This window comes from Sciurus carolinensis, chromosome 9 (assembly GCF_902686445.1).
Source record: "Sciurus carolinensis chromosome 9, mSciCar1.2, whole genome shotgun sequence".
NCBI lineage: Eukaryota > Metazoa > Chordata > Mammalia > Rodentia > Sciuridae > Sciurus > Sciurus carolinensis.
The window spans coordinates 78,362,762-78,384,672 of record NC_062221.1 but is presented as its reverse complement, the minus strand read 5'-3'; the positions used below and the strand labels follow the sequence as shown (position 1 = coordinate 78,384,672).

At 39.8% G+C, this 21,911-nt stretch overlaps 1 protein-coding gene across 19 annotated transcripts in view; it reads right to left on the bottom strand.

Annotated features, from left to right (window-relative positions):
• The window catches only part of Zbtb20 (zinc finger and BTB domain containing 20), a 793,136-nt gene that overhangs the window by 71,031 nt on the left and 700,194 nt on the right, over positions 1 to 21,911 (bottom strand). For 16 of the 19 annotated variants that reach the window (XM_047564557.1, XM_047564556.1, XM_047564573.1 and 13 more), the window contains one exon: positions 6,105 to 6,205. The gene's annotated coding sequence lies outside the window, so the exon portion shown is untranslated. Of the gene's footprint in view, positions 1 to 5,170; positions 5,252 to 6,104; positions 6,206 to 21,911 lie in introns of all 19 variants that reach the window. The other 3 variants (XM_047564560.1, XM_047564572.1, XM_047564559.1) reach the window with 2 other exon arrangements.

Here is a 21,911-nt window from a genome sequence, read left to right as displayed (position 1 = left end):
CTCTTGAGGTCAGTTCCTTACCTGCTCCAGCTTATCTCACATATCTTATATGTTGGCCACACTGGACTTTCCAAAGTCCTTACCATTCCCAGAAAGTCATGGAATCTGCATTCTTAACTCTACATCCTCACTCAAGTAATTTTCATTTCTCTGAACACCTCTTTGTCTCTGCCCATTGAAATTATTCTTTATATGCTATCTTGATATTGTCTTGATTCCTCTTCACCAGATAGGAACTTCTCCTCTTCATTTCTTTCTCTAAAATCTTCAGACACTTTTTAGTAATCTTATTTTACTTACTCAATTTTATTTCAAGAATGGCTGTTTATGTGCTTATTCTTTCTATGAGGTACTAACTTCTCTGAGGGTAAGGAAATATGTTATTTTTATCTTCTCCGTGTTCATCCACTCTTTCCTTCTTCCTTCCCTCACGTATTCATTTTACAAATATTTACTATGTGCCTATGATGTGCCAGCACGGGTCAGGGAACTGAGCCTGGTTGCTGTCCTCCCAGAGTTTGCTATCTACTCTATTCTGTTAAGCAGAGTAGCTTATATAAAACTGTCACTCAAGAAATGTTTGTTGATGGAATGAAATGGAGCTGAAATTAAAGCGTATTTGGAGAATAGTCATAGTCTGAATCACAATTAAGTTTCTCTTTACGCAGCAATGAAATCTACCTTGACAGGCCACTTTTCCTTGGAATCCATGAAGGGCATTTAATAAGAGTGGGATCATTTTGCTTAGTAGAGTTAGGCTGGTCCTCACGTTTCTTTTAAATATAGGGAAGAAACACCAATGATAAATATCGCCTAGCAGAACAAGTTTATCTCTGACGCTTACTGACAAAGCTTCTGCTAGTTTAAGATAAGTGGCTCAGAAAATGAAGGACACCCTCTTTCAAACATGAGTATATGCCCAAACCACTAACATGTACCCTTTATTTTTAGCATTGTAGAAATTGTATTGTTCTTCATGTCAAAGCTCTTGCTTCCTGCCCTAGATTTGATTCTGCTTTCTACCTGACCTTGCATCGTACCTTGTTGTCATCTCAGGGGTCAGCTCTGGAGACCATTCCTGGCCCAGAGACATTGAAGTCACCCCTATAAACAGTAAATATTGAAAACTAACCTTTTTGGTTCACTCCCTCATTTACCTAAAGTCACTTTACTCATCCTTTTACACCAGCCTGTTTCCCAACTACACAAATAACAGAGAACTGCTCACTGTCCTTAACTTCCATCTCATTCTCTCTCAAGAGTTTTTTTTTTAATTTATTGCTTTTTCTGGAGTTGAGAAACAGTTAAACGCAACACCGGTTTATGTCTGACACACAGTTGCTGTTATTTGGCCCATTTTTGCAGTTCATAGTTTTTTAAGGAAGCAAGAGCAAGCTTTGTTGTAATTAGCTGAAAATACCTTCTTTGGTTTTAGCAAAAGAAATCCGTAAACATGGCCCATCTGAGGTCAGACTCCATAAGCCTCTGTTGCTGTGCACTATTCCCTGGAGCCTGCAGAGGGCAGCAGCGCACTGGCCCACTCCAGGCAGCACTTGAGAGGGGCGAACTTCCTACCAGAACCTTCCTCCTGGTCACCATGCCAAAGGTTGGTTTGCCAAGCTCTGGCCTCTCAGGCTCTTTCTTTCTTTTCAGTTTTCATTCTCTATTTCTCTCTCTCTCTCCTTTTCTCTGTTAAAATTATACACTCTGATGAAGTCGCCCTTCAACCGGAAAATGAAAGTTCCAATAAAAAAGTTAGAGAAGCCAACAACAACAAAGAAAGAAACCACGGAGAAGGGGAAAGGGGACTGGGGAGGGGGAAGGACTTAAGGAGAAGAAAAGGGCAGATGTTTCGTAAATATATGCAAAGCAAAACTGGGTGTACCCTGAACACTTCCACAGAGGAACAGACCAATCATTGTGCACTTCCTCCCGCCACACTGATGGAGCTCTGCATTCAAAAAATAAAAAATAAAATAAAAAATAAAACAAAGTGTGGCCACAGGCACCGCCTTGCAACGGTCAGTTCTGACATTCTGACTGAACATCTCCCAATTGTCCACAGAGAGCAAAAACATTTTCATCTCCCCATTGCTAACATTTCTGTTATAAGAAAAAGCCTGCTTCAAGAACTGGGAAGGCACTTTAAGGTGACTGGCGGCTAAGTTAGCCAGAAGAACCTTCTGGTTTTTAACTCTCCTTGTGCTGGCCCCGGCAACAAGTTTTGGGCTGAAACATAGCAGTGAGTAAGTCTGTGGAGGATGTTGGCTCTTTCCTAACTAGACATATTGTATGTGGAAAGAAATATGCATTAAAACATATGGATGAGATGGTAGGTATTAAGCATGTTAAATGCATGGAAATTAACCAGATCGGTGGCATTTGATGTATATATTTCACACTCCTTTGCACATATTGCACACATACAGTGATGGCAATGCTTTCTGCAACATATGGAAAAATAAATATTTTATCTGTGTGAGCTCTTATCAGTCTCCGGGGTCTGTTGAGAGGAGAGTGCGCTCTTCTATCTCTCTCTCCCAATTTTCTCCCTTCACTGGGCTCCCACCCTCTCCTGCACATTAACATGCTTTCCACTTATCAGCCTGGTTGGATAGGAAAGAATTAGTCAGAACCTCCTTTTGATAAATAATTACTCAGTCATTGGATCAGGACAATTTCAAACCGTGATGCCTCCCCCACCCTTTTGGAGTGGGAACCATTTCCTTACACTCCTCCATAGTACTATGAGAAAAGGCTTAGTTGAGCATCTGGACATGGAGAGAAGGGAAGTGGTGACAAATCACCCCAGCTGGGGGGAGGGGTGTACTACAGATTTGAGCTCCACTACCTAAGGGCTGTGTGCCTTTGGCAGGTTGCTCTGTATCTCTGAGCCTCATTTTTCCCATCTGTAAAATGGGAACAATAATACCTACCTCCTTCTAGTGCTGTCATGAGGAATAAATGAGACCAGCCATGCAGAGTGATCAGCATAGTGTAGGTACTGAGGAAGTACTCAACAATGGTAGCTTCTTTCAGAGCACTACTTTTCTCTTTGCAGCATATTAGCTATTATAATTAGACATTTTCTTTATCTTAGTAGTCTTTTTAATATTTAGAATTGGGGTTGGGACAAGTGGGTTGTTATTGTAGCAAAGACAGAAAGAATGTTAGGATAAGTGATCTCATCTTCCAGACTTTGATCTCACTGCATCTCCCTCCCGATGCCCTGCTGCTCACATGTTTGTCATTGCTGTGGCTGTCCCAAGAGCTCCTTGAAGTTGAGGGTCAAGCAAACTGCAGTCGGCCTGTAGAAACCTATCAAGCCTGAACACTGCAGTCCATTCATCAAAAGCAACCTGCGGCACTCTGTCTATCGCCTTTTCTTACAATTTATCCTTTCACTACTTGGCCCAGTGTTCTCATATCAGTTTAAATGTTTTCATGATTAAAGCATTTTATTCTCTCAATCCTCCCCCCCTTTTTTTTTAGTCTTGGCAAGGCTGATTTGTAATATTTTTCAGTGTGTTATCCTCACTGTATCAGTCGGGATCCTGGCAAGAAATAGATGGCACATGCAAAAGTTTTAACCACAGAGAGTTTAACAAAAGGCCTTATACACAGGTGGAGATGAGGTTAAGGGACCTTCAAGCACCAGGGACTGGTAACCACGAAGAGCTGTGAATTTAAATCATTTCAACTACAGGGACAAGGGAAAATGGAGTTTTCCAAGTCTAGTCAGAATTGAAGATGGGAAGGAGGGTCAGATCAATAAACACTTGACCTTTCTCCTTCCATGCTCACATATTTTGCTGATGTCTCCTTTTGGTCAAATTCAAAGTGATGTCAGAGGATCAGAGAGGCTGGGTAAGTTGGTCCAGAGAGGTTTCCTGGGTCAAGTGTCAGGGCAGAGAATAGTTCTGGGGTTGGGGTGAGGTTGGGGAGTTGGCAAAACTAATCAACACACCTATTCTTTCCCTTTTCCATTTCTTTCACCCATTACTCTCTATTTTCTAGAATGAAAAAGCAAAATAAGAATAAAATCAGTTATCTCTTATCTTCCATGTATAAAATTGTCTATTTGCCATTTATAGAACAAGAAAACCTAATGTTAAGCTCATGAGAATAGGAATTTTTGTTTTGCTTGCTACCATATTCCTTGTCCTAGAACAGTATCTGGCACATAGTAAATGCTCAGTAAATTTTAGCTGTTGTGTGAATATACTCTCCTTTGCTGTGCCCAACACTATAATTATCTCATTTAGTAGTCACAACTGTCTGGGTAAGTAGGTGGCACCACTGAGCAGGTGGTGTGATAAAATCAAACACTTGCTTTCACTCCTATCTCCAGGCCTTGAGAACAGGCCTTGAACATTGTCAATCCACAGTAAAGGACATGCTCTTGGAAACCATTCACATTTTTATACTTTTCCCACCTTATTGACTTGACTTGTGTAGCAAGTCCCTATACATTTCATTAAAGTTTCTCTTATGTGTTAAGGAAGCTTGGTTTCTGAATAGCAGAGACAATCTGTTCATTCTCTACACCCATGAGAAGCCAAGGCAGGCACCAGAATCTGCACAGGTTAAATACTCCCTGCGCAGAAGCAGATGCCCACTTGAGGGCTTCCCTGAAGTTTTCAAGATCCTGATTCCTAGGTGCTCTGCAGAACCAGAAAGAGGGAGTGTTAGGGATTATTTCCTCCCAAAGGATCCAGAAGCACTGAAACCAGTCTGCTCCCTGATACGGCTGTGCTACTTGTACCAGTATCATTACTGTGGAATGAAGAAAAGCTCAGGAAACGATTCAGATGTAAGAATTTCTAAGGTTTTTCTCACACTTGAACCTAAGGATGAATGATGGTACCATACAAGTAAATTCCTTGTGATGTGTGGATTGAAGAAACTAGTTTTGATCATCTCTCATGTCTTTAGTTCCTGTTTATATTGCCGAACACTCTGACAGTTCCATCCCAGGCAGGTCTGTTTGCCACCTATACATCAGTTATCACCAATTACCACCTGGCAGACAAGAAGCATTAGGGGTACAAAGCAACACAAAAATAAAAAACAAAAAACAAACAAAAAACCAACTTTGGCTTCATCCCTTTGGGTTCCATTTATGCCAGAATAGCTAAAAACATAAAAGATATGAATGTGAAAATCCTACCTGAAGCCTAAGAGGGATGTTAGTCTCCCAGGTTTAGCGTTTTCCAGTAACAGAGACGTCTGTAAAACACCATCCCATTACCTGCCTCACATCATATAGGAAAATTTGTAAATACAACAACTAGAATGAGTTTTCATTTTAAAATGTATAATTAATATGTTTTGCATGCATAGCTAAATTCACATTTCTGACAATTAGTAGTGAAAAAAAAAAACACCATATATATTAACCTATTAGTTTTAGCAATGATTAATGGGATATCAATCTTTTGTCATTATTTTCTTATGAGTATCATATCTCCTACCTCAACTTATGTCTGCATATTTCCTTTCAAGGGCTACAGTGCCCCTACATAAATGCCAGACATGGAAGGAAGAAAACCAACTACACAGAGCCATGCACCCAGAGGGCTTGGAGATATAGTAGAAGGAACCCGGAGCCCCCAGGGGAGGGCTTCGGCCCCCTAGACTATCAGGAAGGCAACAGCATGGGGTGCAGCTCAGACGATGGGTATACATCGGCAAGCAAAGCTGGCTCACAGAGTTGACCAGGGCGACATGAAATGACAAGCTCTCATGAGATTCAAGATTGGCACAGAAGGGTGATGGAAAGCAAGAGATTGGGAGGAGCTTCTACCACTTTGGAAAACAGTATAGATGACCAAGCAGAACAGCACCAGTCCTTGCAAGGTGTGCTCTGGCTCCACACAGTCACCAGCAAGGAGGGAAGGATGCTGCCCAGAGCATGCACTACAGGAGGGAAGCCGAGAACCACAGCAGGCACCTCAGGACTAATACTGATTACTTTGTGGCATCCAAGAGATGAAACCATCTATAATTTCACCTGCTTTTACAATTGTATGTGTGTGTGAGCATGTGTTTAAATTAAGCAAAGTAAACTAAGGAGGCTTTCATTGGAGGCATGATATACTTACAGTAGTTTCCAAATCAATGGTGTCACTCTTCAGGTAAATCACTCCAAGGCTTGGGCCTAGTGCAGATGTTCATTGGGGCAGGGAACAGAGAGTGGCTGCATCTAGCATAGACAACAAACAAACACAGAAGTTTGTTAAATGAGCATGATGGTGATGTGGTCGTTTACTTTGATGGAGGCGGAACTGTGGGATGGGGCTGAGAGGCTGGTTCTGTATATTTTGCACCAGACAGTGGCAGGTAGAGGGATGGAGAATGGAGAGATGCAGAGAATGTCCTCTGGGGCTCTGTTTTCAGTGTTTCTCCCTGACTGCCCTGCAGAAGCTGAGTGGGGGTTGAGGGTGGAAGAAGTGGGCAGAGTCTTGCAACCTGGCCACAGTTTATTCTCCTGATGCTGTCCCCCATTTACTATGATTGTTTATTCATTTTTAATTGACAAAAATTATATATTTATGGCATATAGCATAATGTTTTGATACATATCTACACTGCAATGGCTAAATCAAGCCATTGATTTAACACATGCATTACCTCACATATGTATCTTTTTTATCATGAGAGTACTTAATATCTACTCTTTCTGGAATTTTCAAGTATACAATATGTCATTATTAACTGTAGTCCCCATAGAACAACAGGTCTCTGAACTTATTCCTCCTGCCTACCTGAAATTTTGTCACCTTTTACCAACATTTCCCCAGCCTCTGGTAACCGCCATTTTACTCTCCGCTTCAATGAGTTCACCTGTTTTGGATTCTATATATAAGTGAATCATGTGGTATCTGTCTTTTTATACCTTACTTATTTCACTTAACATGATGTTCCCCAGGTCCATCCACGCTGTGGTGAATAAAGGATTTCTTCCTTTTTAAAAGCTGAATGTACTGTGTATGTACATCTCATGTCTGGTATTTTTATTTCCTGCAATCCCTTCATCTCCATTGCTCAGTTATTATTCTAAGGACATACACTAACCTGGTCATGTTCCCAGCTCTTGACTTCCCTCTGTTCTCCTGTGTAAAGTTTTCACTTCCTTTCCCATCTTCTAGTTTTAAGGAGTTCAGCCTGAGGGGCTACAAAGTAACTATTGCCTGCCTCAGGTCCCTGAACTCAGTGGTCTTTTCCCAGGTCTACCTTTTTGGCCTCAGTGGGCTCCAGTGACCTCTCTGTTCCTGAAACTCTCCTCCATATGGAATAGCCAGGACACCTCATTATTCTGACTTTCTTCCTACAACTCAGGTTGTTCTTCTGCCTCCAACATTGGTTAGTTTTCCTTCTCCTGTTCCCTTAATATCAACATTCCCTAAGATTCTCCACTCTGGCTTTGTTTGGTCCCACCCTCTGGGATCTCAACAAGAGCTTCTCCCTAGAGTGTCCACATTGTTATTTCTAATTCTTGCTTATCTGAAGAGTTCCAGACTCATACTTTAATAATGGCTCGTTATTGGCACATTCATTTGTTCATTCTGAGTTCATATAGCATATATTAAGCACCTGCAAAAGGTGAATAATTTCCAGTCTCTAATTTTGAGAAGTTTACACCATCATCAAATATTACATAGGTTCTCCCAATCCAAGTCAGAAAGTTGAAGCCAGAAGTCATTGCCTTTCTCTCAAAATTTGTTCCTTCTCCAGAATTCTCATTTCCTGTCATTGGTCCCATCTTTATTCAGTTTCTTGGGAAACTGAGGGCATCATTTAAAATTTTCCCTCCTCCTCCTCCTCCTCTTCCTCCTCTTCCTTCTCTCCCCTCCCTCCATATACAATCAGTTGTCAAATCCTGTGACATTTGACTCTGTCATTTCTTCAATCCATACTTGTTTTCTATACCCAATACATAATACCGCCCTTTGCCACACACCACCAGGACTTCAGTGAATTCTAACTATCTTCGTTTTTCCAATTTCTCTTTACCTTTATCCCATGTTCACACCATCATTACATTAATTTTCTAAAGTACCAGTCAGCCTACAACACATTCCTCCTTTGCTCAAAATCCTCCTTGCTTGGGCGTTTAAGGCTGGTATATTGTGGTCCCAACCTAATTTTCCATTCTTATCTCTATAGTCCACTCTACAATCCAGCGACGCCCCACTCTTTTCTGCCATGTTTGTGGCATCTTCTTTCATTTTCCAATGTCTATGTATGGCTTCTTTATGGGCCATTTAAGTGCCAATGCATTTAGGAAGCATTTCTCAAAGGGAAGTGTCCTTTGGAACACTTAACTTGTGACACTCCCTTTGCAAATTCTATCAACTCTAATAATTATTTGTGTAATTTGACTTCCTTGAAAGCAGAGACAGTTTTTACTCTGTTTACTATTGGGACTCAGTAAACTATACTATAAAGTGAAGACCTCTGAAGCAGCCTATGAAGCAGTTTCCCTCTGGCCCCCTCCTGTCCACCTGTCTCCTGCTCCTCTTTCTCCCAAAGCAAGCCACAGAAACTAGAATTTCTCTTCCCTGAGGCAGAAAATGGAAACTAGAATTCCTTTTCCAAAAAAGCAAGCTATGAAGCCTAAAATTATCACTTTAAACTCCCCTGCCTTTGTGTCTTTGTCTTGGAGTTGGCCATAGAAAAATTTTCTGACCTACCTTGTCTGATAGTAGATCATAAGACCCCAAATTCAAAAGGGGTCCTGCCCATGCGGAGGAAGGACTGCTGCACAGAAAGTCCAACAAGAATCTGAACAGACAGGCCTTGCTGGGTTTCTGCACTCAATCTACCACCATTAGGTCATACCCTTTTGTCCAATCATATTCCTACACAGTTGTCTGTGCTTCATTGAACCTAAGCATGAAAAATGGACAGCTTACCAGGGGTCTTCACGGCTTTATTCTGAAGGGTCCATGTCACGTAAAACTATGATCAAATAAATTTGTTATGCTTTTCTCTTCTTAACCTGTCTTTTGCTACAGAGGAGTTGGCCATGTCACTTTATGATGGATGGGACAGGAATCACCTCTTTCCCTGTTGCTACCGTAGTACTCTGTAGTGTGCACATGAGTTTGTGTCTAGCTGATGTCTGCTGAACTGAATTAGAGAGCAAAAAATAATCTCGCTTAGAGTCATGGAACCTAAGGATAAAATGAAGAGACCTTAAAGCTCATCTACAACATCTTCATTTTGCAGATGAAGAGATTTAAGGAAACAGGTTTGCTTAATGTCGCATTCTTACTAGTAGCTGAGCACGGATAACTAACATAAAAGGTAACATGTCCTAAATATCTATCAGTGCTTACTGGGCACCAACAGGTGCATCAGATCATCAATAATGAAAGGACCAGAAAGAGTGAGAGGTTTGGGTCAGTAACTGCAAGGTTATATTTTGTACCAAGAAATAATAAACTTGTTTCTCTTATTTGCTTCGACAAACTGAATAGACATCTTTTTATAGTTAAATAATGTCTAAAAAATGAGGGTGGGTTTAAAAAAACAAGGAAGCAAATTTTTCTAACATTACCAGCAGAAATAATTATGACAATATTGTAAATACCACTGGAGTGATAAACTCAGGCTGAACACCAGAATGAAATTTCTCATGCTTTGGAAAAGCTGTGGATTCAGCTGCAGTTCTTGGTGAGAACAGGCTGCAATAATTCTATGGATAAATTTGTTACTTTATAGAAACATAGAAGACTGGCAATCTTGCTATTATGCCACATTAATTAACACTTCGTTTCCCACCTAGTTCTGCCCAGTATTCATGCTCTAGGTTTATTTGGATTTTTACTTATTTTTTCCTACACTAATTCTCTTGTAGAAATGTGCAGATGACTTCCCCTAAGTCTATTCTCATTTTCTTGTCTTGTTCTCCTGTTGTGATGGAAGAAACATTAATTGTTTAATCTCCTCTCTATCTTTATCCTCAAACAGAATCTTTTTCTCTCACCTAAAGATGAAAAGTCCAACAAAACATGCAGTGGGATAACAGTGTTTACCTCAGTGAGGAAAACAGACTCTTCTAGGGGATCTCGGTCATTTTTACTTCCTAGAAAAGCTCCCTGTTAAATGCTAGCCTACAGTACACGACAAGACTTCATCTGCTTCTCCCAGGTGAGCGCTTGTCTTGCTGTACTCCAGGGGAAAACTCTGGTAGTATTATTAATCAAACTCTTTTTGGCCGGTGTGGTGGAGTCATGCTATGCGTTGAGACATCTGTTAAAGAGCAGCACCCTAGGAGCCACATAAACAGCAAGCTCGTCACTGCTCTTTCTAACCCATCATGTAGCTGGAGATTATCAACATTTCACCAGACAGAACTTCTTTCTCTCCCCACCCCCACCGGAAAGAACACTAAATTGATAAAGGGAATCACTGATCAATATGTTTAGTACAGAGCCATGAAATGTTTTCTGGCAACATACTAATCCTGTACATAATGAGACAAGCAGACATTTTAAATATACCTAACATTTTATTTAACGTGTGCATTTTATAATTACAGCCATGCCCTTTGTGTCCTTTTAATCAAATACTTCTTTCTCACCCCCATAGCCTGCTGCTATGACCTTACTTTCATTTTTGGCAAATTGTCACCTATCCTCATCTTCTTATTTCTCCTCTTGCCTTAGTACCCACCTGAGAGTCTGTTAATCAGCAACTACTGCATTACTGGATGGTATGGCATGTTTTATTACTTAAAGGGTGGTTAGATTCTACAAAAGACCCAGTGAAAATGACTTCATGGGGTTTCATATTTATTTCCCTTTAATGACTTTCCTATTCAGAGTAGTCAGTTCTTAAGTCAAAAGATAATTTTGAGGGGCTGCTGGTGCCACAAATTCTCCCTGGAATCTGGAAATCCAGCTGTCCTCTCTGCCTCTTACATCATCACTGTAATAAAGAATCTGCTCTTGGAACCTGGCTGGCAAGTTTCTCGATGGTGTCAAAAGCAGAACAGACAGAGGGTCACTTTCTTCAGCCTGTTTCATTGTTGATGTCTCTGTAGGTCTGTCCCAGAAGCCCTTAGAGAGCAGAGCTGTTATGTAACACACTGCCACATATCACTGTAAGGAACTTTCTGCAGAGGTCTTATTTCAGTATGGCCTTTCCCATTCCTTAGAAATCACACCAAATCATTCTATAATTAGAGGGTGCTTTCATGATTAAAGCTTACAAAAAAGATAACAGTGGCAATAACAGCTAACACAGTGCCTGAATTTTATAGGGGACTGCACTAGGTATTTTTATGTATGAATACACTCTCATTCAATCCTCATACCATACATTAGGTATTAGTATACCTGTTATATAGAAAAAGAAAAGAGACAGCTCATATAACCAAAGATTAGAAAGTAAGAGGATAGATAGTGAGGTCAGACTCTAAACCCAATCTTTCTGACTCTAAATCTGTGCTCTTTTTACTATTTAACAACTGTTTCAACATGGCATGGGCACATTGCTAGTTCCCACTGTGATCCCAGCAAAAGAAAGATGCTTAGTTATTTCCATGATAGTTCAGAGCCACTGGGAAGATTTGGGAGCATAGAGGTCAGGTGAAGGAACTATTTCAGAAATTATCAATCAGTAATAGTTCCTTCCTACTTCCTTTCTAAATGAGAGAGAATGTCTTCTATCAGTCTTAAACTCTAATGAGCAAATAAATCACTCAGGATTCCTGACTCAGCATGTCTGGGGCGGAGTCTATGATTCTCATTTCCAAATGGCTCCCAGGTAATGCTAATGCTACTGTTTACGGGTACCACAGGTCTTAGATCTGACACTCTCCTTCCTATTAGGTGTTTTTGAAGGAGTTGAGGCTGAATAACTTGGATAACAGCTCACTGGCTTGACTGGCTTCTGATTCTGGGCCAGTTTGTCAGGTCATGAGGCATTAGACAGAATTCAAGAAGTTTCTGGCATTGAGCACGTTGTGAAAAAACAAAAGTGTCTAGGTCCCCCTGGGTTTCCCCCAACCTTTAGAAATTGAAAATGATAATGTCTCTAACATGCGAAGTTCCTATTTTTTACATTATTGTTATTTTTAACAATAATTATCTGGTAATAATTCAAATAACACCTTTCCTCTGAGAAATTCAATGAGCTTTACTAACCTTAATTGTCTAACAGCAATTCCCAGGTGTAGATAAAGCTGTCTCAAAGATCACAGTAAATTTAAAATTGTTCCACTTCCCTCGTTTCTTTGCCCCAAATGTAGTGATGAATTAGTGGTAAGGGGTTACTAATTGGCAAAGACCCTCTATCTCATAATTGGAGGCACAGGAGATTTCATAAAACAAGGGTAAATGCAAGAAATAATCAGCAGAGAGGCTACTGTGGGGACAGCATGTTAGAGGGGAAAAAAAGGAGGAAGAGTGAAAGGAAGTAAGACTAAGAAAAGAGAAAGTAAAATCACAGAACTAGTTGCATGACCTTAGATAAGTCACTTAACCTCTCTTTGGCTCACCTTTTCTATCTGTAAAAAAGAGGAGGTGGATTTTATAATTTTTAAGGTCCCTTAAAATTCTAATAGTCCCCTGAGAAGAAAAATGTGGGCATTAAGTAGCTCATCAACCTGTTAAACCATTAAACCTGTTAAAGAAATCTACTTGACTTTTCACTTTTTAACTAATTACCTGAAACGAATTCCCAAGTCTCAATCACTAATCCCACCTCTGGTGAAACTGGTGAAAAACTATTTAATGAATAAGGCAGCAAATGCATCATGACCAGACAAACTAATCAGGAACCCGATCTTCAGCTCTCTAATGCTGTAAGAACTGTTTCACTTTTAAAATTTTAGTTCCTTAATTAACCACTGGTTAATACCCGTGTCCAGAAGAAATACCTCTGCTGGCTTGAAGACCCCTGGGATGGCCCTGCCAACAGAAAGTGAAATCATCGTCCTACTGTTTGTCACAATAAATCTATGTTAATTTTCTCCATAGAGACCTCTTGATTCCTTTTTGACAATTCACAAACTCTGTTAATAAGAGTTGCACATCCCAAGAGCCTTCGCGTTTCAGGTACAGTTGATTCTTGCTTAAAATAAAAGATCTTGGGGATCAGGTGATAAACAATGCCATGATGATTTCTTGGTTTTAATGAACACCTGGTGAAGGGACAACTCTAAGTCATTTTACACTGAAATCTTCCCCTTCAGAGGGGAAGGTCCCCTGCCAAAGGTCTTGGTTATAAGGTCACTTCATACTTTGTGATGAGGATTCCAGCGTGAGACTGATTTATGGCCCAGTATATTATTTGGTATTATCAAGATTTTCTGCTCTTTGCTCTTTGCATTGAATATGTGTCCTGTACTAAACATTACGGCTAAACGGAACAGATGCTGAGAAACATTGCAGTGGTGTTGCCCCTGATAACTAACTCGAAGTGAACATCACTTCCACTTTCCTGCACCCACTGGCTCTGTAGACATGTGGGCCGCCATTAGCTGAATGCTTGCCTTGTGGCAGACATTGTGCTTTTTCATCCATTGCTTAATTTTATTTCTTACAATTACACTTTGAAGGTAGGAATTACGCTTCCATTTTATAGATGAGGAAGCTAAGACTGCTTAGGAAAGATGGTTATTTGCTATAGGTCATGAAGTCAGAGGGTAGTAAAGGAGGGTTTAGGGCGGGGTTTTAATCACCATGCCCTAGGGCTTGACTCCTACCTATCTTGAAATCTCTAAGTCACTGATCTGCCTTCATTCTGTTCCTCTTCACTAGAGCTCCTTACCATAGGCTTATACTAAAATCTCCATCATGACTATCTAATGCCTTCATGAACTTTTTTGTAATTTCTCAAATCTTTTAAAGTGGGCGCGGTGGCACACACCTTTAATCCCGTGTTTTGGAAGGCTGACACTTTTTCCGTGATACAAAAAATAAAAAACAAAGACAAAAAACCCGTCAGCACTTGACCTGTGTTTTCTCTGTTTACATTAATAATTTACTCCAAAACCCCATTACTACTTCTTTTGAATAGATCTTTAGCACTCTTTTTCTTCAGCTACTACTTATCCCTTATCCTCATTCTAAATTACTCTACTGAGGCCTCAAGTGTTCCATCTCCAGTTTATAACTCACCTTCCCCAATGCCTAAGAAGCCTCCTCAGTTTTACTCTTTTTACCTCGACCGGCTTCTCCAGGTGTCTTGGTCCAGTTTGACCTCATCCCATGATCAACCATTTTTACCCTGTCCTCAAGAACCCTTCAAATTTCATTTCTCCCCTTTGTATGTGCAGGGTTTTCTCAATTTCTTCAACTATGAATCTGTATCACCATTCTCCATTTACTCCTCCTCTTAGTACAAAACCCTACACATGCATGCTATCTTGACCCTCACTCTTGCCCGCTGTTTCCAAGTGCCAGCCTAAGGTAATTTCTCTTAGTATGTTCTACTTTTATCAAGTCCCATTTTCTATTTTCTTTTTTAGTTGATGAGCTTGCCTTCTACTTACATAAGACAAACCAGTGCCATGCTGTGTGGTAAGCTTATTGGTTCTCATCTCCTTTCATATTTCTGAATTTTCATCATTTTGTTTCTTCAAGCAAGAGCCATACCTTTTTCTACACTCCCTTTTCTTTTCTCAGAGGCCACCCTGTTTCTGATCTTTATTCTTCCCTTTGGTTCCATCAGTGGCTCCTTCTCTGTAGCTGATGGTATATCCATTCCTAATGGTACTAGCTTCATCATCACAACTTAGTTTAGTATCCCGTTTTCAACTCCTGCCCTTCAAATTTCTTTCAGGTGGTATATCTCAAAGTGAGTTTTATAGGATACTAGATTTAAGCTGCATCTCAAACAAAGTTCTCTGGTTAAGTAAATTTAAGGAACATTGTGTGCTGTGCGTTTCTCTCTCAAACTTAAAATGCACATAGGATATTAAAGGTGCTGAAGACCCCATCTGTGTCCAAGTTTATTGGATTACAAACTCCTCCTCCTTTTTAATGGAACAGTTATTAATCTTAGAACACACTTAGGGAAAAGATACTTTTTAATGTATTGGATCTCCCCTGGTTCCAAACTCTTTAGCCTGGGCATGCAAATTCACTGAATCTATTTTAAATAAGTCCTCTCAGATTTCCTTTCCATCAATACTCCATTTGGTCTAAACCAGTTAACTTATAGGGTATCAGAAAGACTAAGTACATTTATATCTCTGAGCTCCTAAACGTACCATTTAGGTAGCTACTAAACCTACCTTGTAGGCCTTTATCACCTTTTTGTTTTCTTATCTAGGCCTTTCTTCTCCTTCCAGATCTATATATAATAATGTATCCCTTATGGAATTTTTCCTTGTGAAGACTGTCTTGGCCCATATTGACCTCTGTCACTCATTTAGCACTTAGATAAATGGCAATGGTTTAATGCCTGTTTTGGTAAGAATATAAACCTATTAGGGCATAGAGCTTGTCTTATACATTCCAGAAATGCCAGTACCTAGTGAGTGTAGCCCTTTGTTAGAACTGTTATTGGTTACCATAGACAGAAATGGCTGACACTGTAGCATAATGGATGAAATTTTTATTTTGGGGTCGGGGAGAGTGTTTAGGATGGTAAAAACCTAGGTGGAATGTCCACCACTTTGTTGGAAAGAAACACCACACACCCATCACTGTTACCACCCCCGCAAATGCTAGGTATGTCTAAGGCTTCAGATAAATACTCGACCTGGAAGATCAAAGGCAGCTCTGCCCTCAGGTGAACTCAAGAATTTTCATTAGTTGACAAAAAGTGGGCCAAGGGCAGAATAATCTAGGAACATCAAAGGACCCACAATAGGAACCATTGGAATAAATGTCTCTGCCTCAGTGATGAAATTCCCATCCGTGATTATTAAATGGATGGTAACTGAATAGCAAAAAAAAAAAAAAAAAAAAAAAAAAAAAAAGGACCATCCTCCTACAGAAGGGAATCAAGCAGAGTCTTGTGTTGGGATTTGTTGCTTACTACCATGACTCCTGGTATGTAGCAAACATCTGCAGAATGTGCTTCTGCCTTCCACCCGTATTCCAAACCTCTATCTCTCTGAGTCAGTCTGGAGATGTTTTATGTTAAGTCAAGATAGCTCCATCGGCTACTTGCACAACTTGAAACCTCCAAACAGCAAATTCCATCTTTTCCATAAAACTCTGTTATGCCACAACACAGAAGAGCAAGAGCAGGTTTTCTCAGGCTAGTGTGCAATGACTAGATGCTAAGGGGCTTTGAGTTTTTCAGATTAGATGTTATCTGAAGTTGGGACTTAATAGGCTCTCTAATAGTTAGTTTGTAGTGATCGCAGGACTAGAAATTTAGTCTCTTAGTGCTCAGACAGGGACTTTTATTATGCACAAGGAAAGAGTATAACTTTCTTCTTAAAACTACAGGAACAAAATGACTTTTGTATATTTTAGCAGAAGAAAAAATACATTTCATTGAAGCATAGTCTGTGAAGTATTTTACTATCTTCTGAGATAAAAAGAGGTATACAAACAAAAGAGTTAATTAAAACTATTTTATAAGTGAGAATGTTTGCTTATGTTTACCTTAAAATAGGTGTTGATTGTATTACGTAACATATGAAATTGTAGGATCATTTCAAAAATAAAGAGAAAATTCTGTGCCAGTTCTTAGTTAAAATTCAAAACAACATATCAGAATATCGATTATTAGTCATGATCAATAGGAAACATTTTTAAAACCGCAATTTTTATTGCAGGAGATTATTGGCTGGGTGATGCTAAATGGCTTAGATATTTTTCTGTCATATTTACACTTAGAGTCGTCTTTCTGGACGATTTACACATTTGAGAGTGAAAATGAAGAATGGTTTGCCTATTGGGTGTGGGACAGGCTACTGGTGCATTGCTGCTGTTTTCTGAAAATCATAGGCAGTTTTTGCAATAAAGTATCTGAATTTCTTCTTTTTGCAAGTAAAAATAGTTTACTTTTATGTTCTGAGTGAAGTCTGAGATTTCTGCATCTCTTTCTGGGATGTCTCCCTTGGCAGGGATAGGGAGATATTACTGGCAACGCTTTGCATTGGGTTAGACACTTGAAAGGTCATATGGTTCTTCCATGGACCCTCTCTAAAAATGAGTTCTCCCCACCATGAGTCACATAGAGGGAAGCCTGGGGTCTCTGAGGGGTAGGAGAAGCCAGTTTAAGCTGTCCAGCTTTTCAGAAGTAGAGCTTAATCTAAAACCAAGCTTTTCAGCAGAAAATTCTTTTCTATTTCTTTTTCAAAAATGCCATGGTTGCCAACAAGCTTTGTAGTAAATCTGAGAAGCAGAGCACTAGATAGCAAATCCAAAGGTCTGCCTCATCTTCCTGGCTCTAGGAAAACCTACATGTGTGACCCTGGCCAACTTACTAAATTTTCCATGTCTTGTTTTCTTACATATAAAATCATGGGCAAGCAATCAATGAATGGCATAATACCATCAAGCTGTAAAATCTGTCACCTGTAAATGATATTGATAACAATGTGTGCTTTGCCTACCTCATAAAATAGTAAGGCTAAAGTAAGCTGATGCACATGGAAATGTCTTGAATTCTGTGGAACACTGAATCAATGGAGGGATCAGGAAAGTCTCAAATGTGTGTGGGAGCTGACAGCCAGTCCACTTCCATTGGGGCTTTGGGAGAAGCTGTAATAAAGCTCTGGCACTAGCTCAAATCCCACCCCATCCTCTCCTTTCCCAGCATGCTGCAAAGCACCACTTCAGGAAAGTTACTTGAGTGGCTGAGCCAAACGCTCAAGTTCCATCCTTTTTGAGTAAAAGCCACAGAAAATTCTGAGCCACAATGCAAGTGGCAATTGCTGTTCTTCCAGGTGTGTTTGAACACTGGAGAGACCCTAGGGAGGGAGGTCAGACATCACTGCCCCTGAGGACCAGCTTTCCCCAGTACACAGCTCCAATCCACATGATTTCACCTGGAAGCCTCAGGAGACAGAAAAACCCAGAATTAGCAGGAGCCTCTTCTCCTGATGACCTAAGTGCTCTGATGGAGAGGCAGAGGGTATCAGGAGAATGGCTGTACCGAGTCGGCATTGATTTCTCCAGCCTTTGTCTGTGTCTGGTTTCTGTCTCGTTCGGAGGTGGTTACTGTTACTACAAGCAGCATGAATCATGTCTCTGTTAAAAAACAGAGCTTCAATTGTCTTACATAACCCCTGGTAACTGAATGTCTAATAATAGCAAGCCATTTCCAGGTAGGGAATCTGTCTACCTCCCAGACACACACACACACACACACACACACACACACACACACACACACACTATTCTTAATGCCTTACCATAGAGTGGTAGACAGGGAGGAGGCAGAGGGAGAAAAGGGGCGACACAATTGAATTTTTTTGTATTTTAAAATGTATTGTATAATTGTGCATCATAGGATCTGATGACCAATATGTTTGAATTTGTTTAATGGATGGTAAGAAACAAGTGTTATTCTTTAAAAAGTAGTTAAAACAGCAAAGAAACCCAAACACACCAGACACTTTCTCAGACACTCTACTACTGTATGAAAACCCAAACCCAAAAGACAGAGGGGGTGGTCATTTCACTGGATTGGACACTATCATCTTGCTTAGATTTAATTTTCAGAGGACTTTTTTTCTTCTCCTTTTTGTTTGACCAGAGAGTATATCCCAAAGGTTCGTGACTACAGTCATTATACAAAATTCCAGACAATGAGAAGCAACGTAAAACATGGTTGCAATGTTCCACAGGCAGGTCATCTAGTCAGGCACTGTTACCTGAGCTACTTTCTTTGGGGAAGACGACTGCATTTGTGCACATGTGTTTTTCCCATGAGTGTACTCTATGACTTGTCATACCTGATGAGGCCTTTTCGTACACCATCTCCACTCAGCCCTCTGGCAATGTGATTACCAGAAAGCAAAATAATAGAAAAGGCTGAGCTGGGCAAGGTGATGCATGCTTGTAATCTCAGTGGCTTGGGAGGCTGAAGCAGAAGGTTTCAAGTTCAAAGCCAGCCTCAGCAACTTAGAGAGGCCCTAAGCAACTCAGTGAGATCCTGTCTCCAAATAAAATACAAAAAAGGGCTGGGGATGTGACTCAGTGGTTAAGTGCCCCTGGGTTCAATTGCTAGTACTGAGAAAAAAAAAAAAAAAAAAAAAAGACTGAAAAATGACTAAAAAATTACAAAGGTAAGTTTCTCTTTAAACCACTCATTTGATTGAAGGAAATAAAGCAGGGTCTGGATTACAAGTTAAAAGGCTTCTGAGTATGAAAGTCAAAGGGAACTCAGTAGAAAAAAGGGACCAGAGGGTGAGGGGATGGAAGAGAGGGAGGAAATGCTGAGGAGTGGCATTGACCAAATATACTGTTATGTTGTGTGCATGTACAAATCCCATCTTATGTATAACTATAGTGCGCAAATAAAAACATGGAATAAAATCAAATAAACACATATTACACAGCTACAAAAAGTATGAGGAAAAAACTTAAATGTATAATATGTATGTCTCCATTTCTTCCATCATAAAAGTCACATCCCTCCTAAGAAGTTACTGTAAGACCATGTTTTTTGAAAGCACATTCCCAGGAGCCAGGTAGCTCTAGGTATCATGTAAACTGGATAGGAGGAGGGCTTCATGGAAAATTACAGATGGAGGTTACATCCTGCTGTTCATTTGGGCAAAGACCACAGAAGGAAACCTTCCTTCTGTTTTGATTGTTCAGTAACATGAAACAGTAGACTAGACTAGTTTCAACCAAAGAATGTCCTAGGACACACCCACTCTGAGGACCTGCACCTGGCTAGCCTACAGACTCCTCAGTTGTTTAGGGATATAAGAAAGACCTGATGAGATAGATATATGTCAAAATGATTGTCTGTTCCCTCAAAATAGGATTTACTCTATTTCCTTTTAGAACACCCTCCAAATCCATAAGCAAAAGAGTTGTGAATTGGAGAAAGAAACAGCAGAAAGAGAAAGAATAAATGAGAGAAGAGAAAGGGAAACAAAACAAACAAAAGAAAACACAAAAAACAACTAATGTTCCATTTTTCCCTACTTGCAAACCTGGCTGAATTTGATCCCAAAACCTCTACTACTGTTCTCTGGTGGTCTTTGCTACGTGACGTATGGACATGACTTTTAAAGGCAATGAGTTCTAATCCCCTCCCCCTCACAACGTCCAAATGCAGAACAGTAGGAATGGATCCTGACCACAAATCACCCTGCATCACAACAGGATCACATGGGTGGAACACAACTGTTGGGATTCTTCTGTTTATTTCATGTGCTTTATGAATTAATTTGTTCTTAGAGTTGGTATGCTGGTGGACTAAATGTTTTAATAAAAACATCCCTGAGATGCCACAGTTTTCTTCATAAAAGGCTATGTATGCCTTCTAACAACTGAGAATATATTGCTAAATGGTTCCTACTTATGGAAGAACAGTGGATTGCCTCTTTCCTTTCTCTTGGTCTCAAAAACCAGGCTTTTTCTCAACATCTGGGAGGTGATTATACCTACCTGGAACTTCAGGGCACTATGTCAGCCAGTTCCCTTCACACTTGTGTGTTTGGCACCTGAGCAAGGACTTGGTGGGCTAGACGCATTTAAAATGTAAAAATGGGTTATTATGTTATTTTGTATTGCAATAATAAGAGTAATTCTGGATTGCTGCTGACAAGTGGATCATAATAACCAAATGTGGGACAACAAACCACATGATAGTGTATCAGAAACTTGGAATTAGTTTTTGAATGACTCAGGAAAAAATAAATTTTCTTTTTTTTGGTTATTTGTTTCTGGTCCTTTCAATGACCCTTTATTGAATGTCTTGGTCAGTGATGGACTTTTTTTTCACAAAAGGGAGCTGGCAATGCCAGACTCTCACCAAGTCCTTTCTTCTCTAACAAAATATCAGTAAAACACTAAGTGCAGCTGGTTTTGAATCTGACAGGTGAGCAGTTTGTAATAACCAGCCATACTGATGGTGGAAGGTATTGGTGTCATTGCTGGTGATGAGAATGACTTCCTTACAAAGGCACAGCCTTTAAAAAACATCTCAGGGATAACTCAGAGTAAATGAGCAATTATGGTGTTACCTATTCATATGTTCCAACAAACATCTGGAACTCTAGACACTAGAAAAATTAAATATTATTATACCATTAATATAGGTATTATAGGATTCATATAAAAAGGAAGTATTTATGTTGACCTAGTGAGATTCTTTGTATTTGTAGAATACTCAGAATACTTCTGAGAACCATCTTAATTTTTAACATTTATAGGAATCCAGCAATTATTATAAAATAACTTCACTCAAAAGCAATCAATTGAGAAGTCACTTGGTGGTAATTAAAATGCAAAAAATCAGGGATAAGAAAAGTCCGAATTCTCTAAAATGATTATGAAGAAACTTATTACATAGTGGTTTGGCTGAAGGCACCTGATTATTGGTGGTTAGAAGATCTGGATCTCTAGTTGTGTCTACCAACTGCTGTGAGCCCTTAGGCAAGTCACAGAACTCATGCTGAATCTGATGACTTTTAAGATTCTTTCCAGTTATAACATTTGCTGATTCTAAAGTAAGAGACAAGGAAAGAGTAATTCCCCCCTTTTATTTCTTTTGTGGAACACTTGTTTTCTCCTGATTGGTGTCTATGTGGTTTGCATTAGGAGTTAAGTTTTTGGGCTCAAGAAGTCACAGAGTAAATATTCAGGTAGCTTTCCCATGTATACATGGGAAAATAATAGGGGAATATTTTCCTTTTCATCATATCTCAACATGTTCTCAAATAAGACTTACACCTAATATAAGATTCTGGCACTGATGAAGATTCTTCATCCTCCCATAAGTAGCTCACCCATGCTCATAGAAGCTTA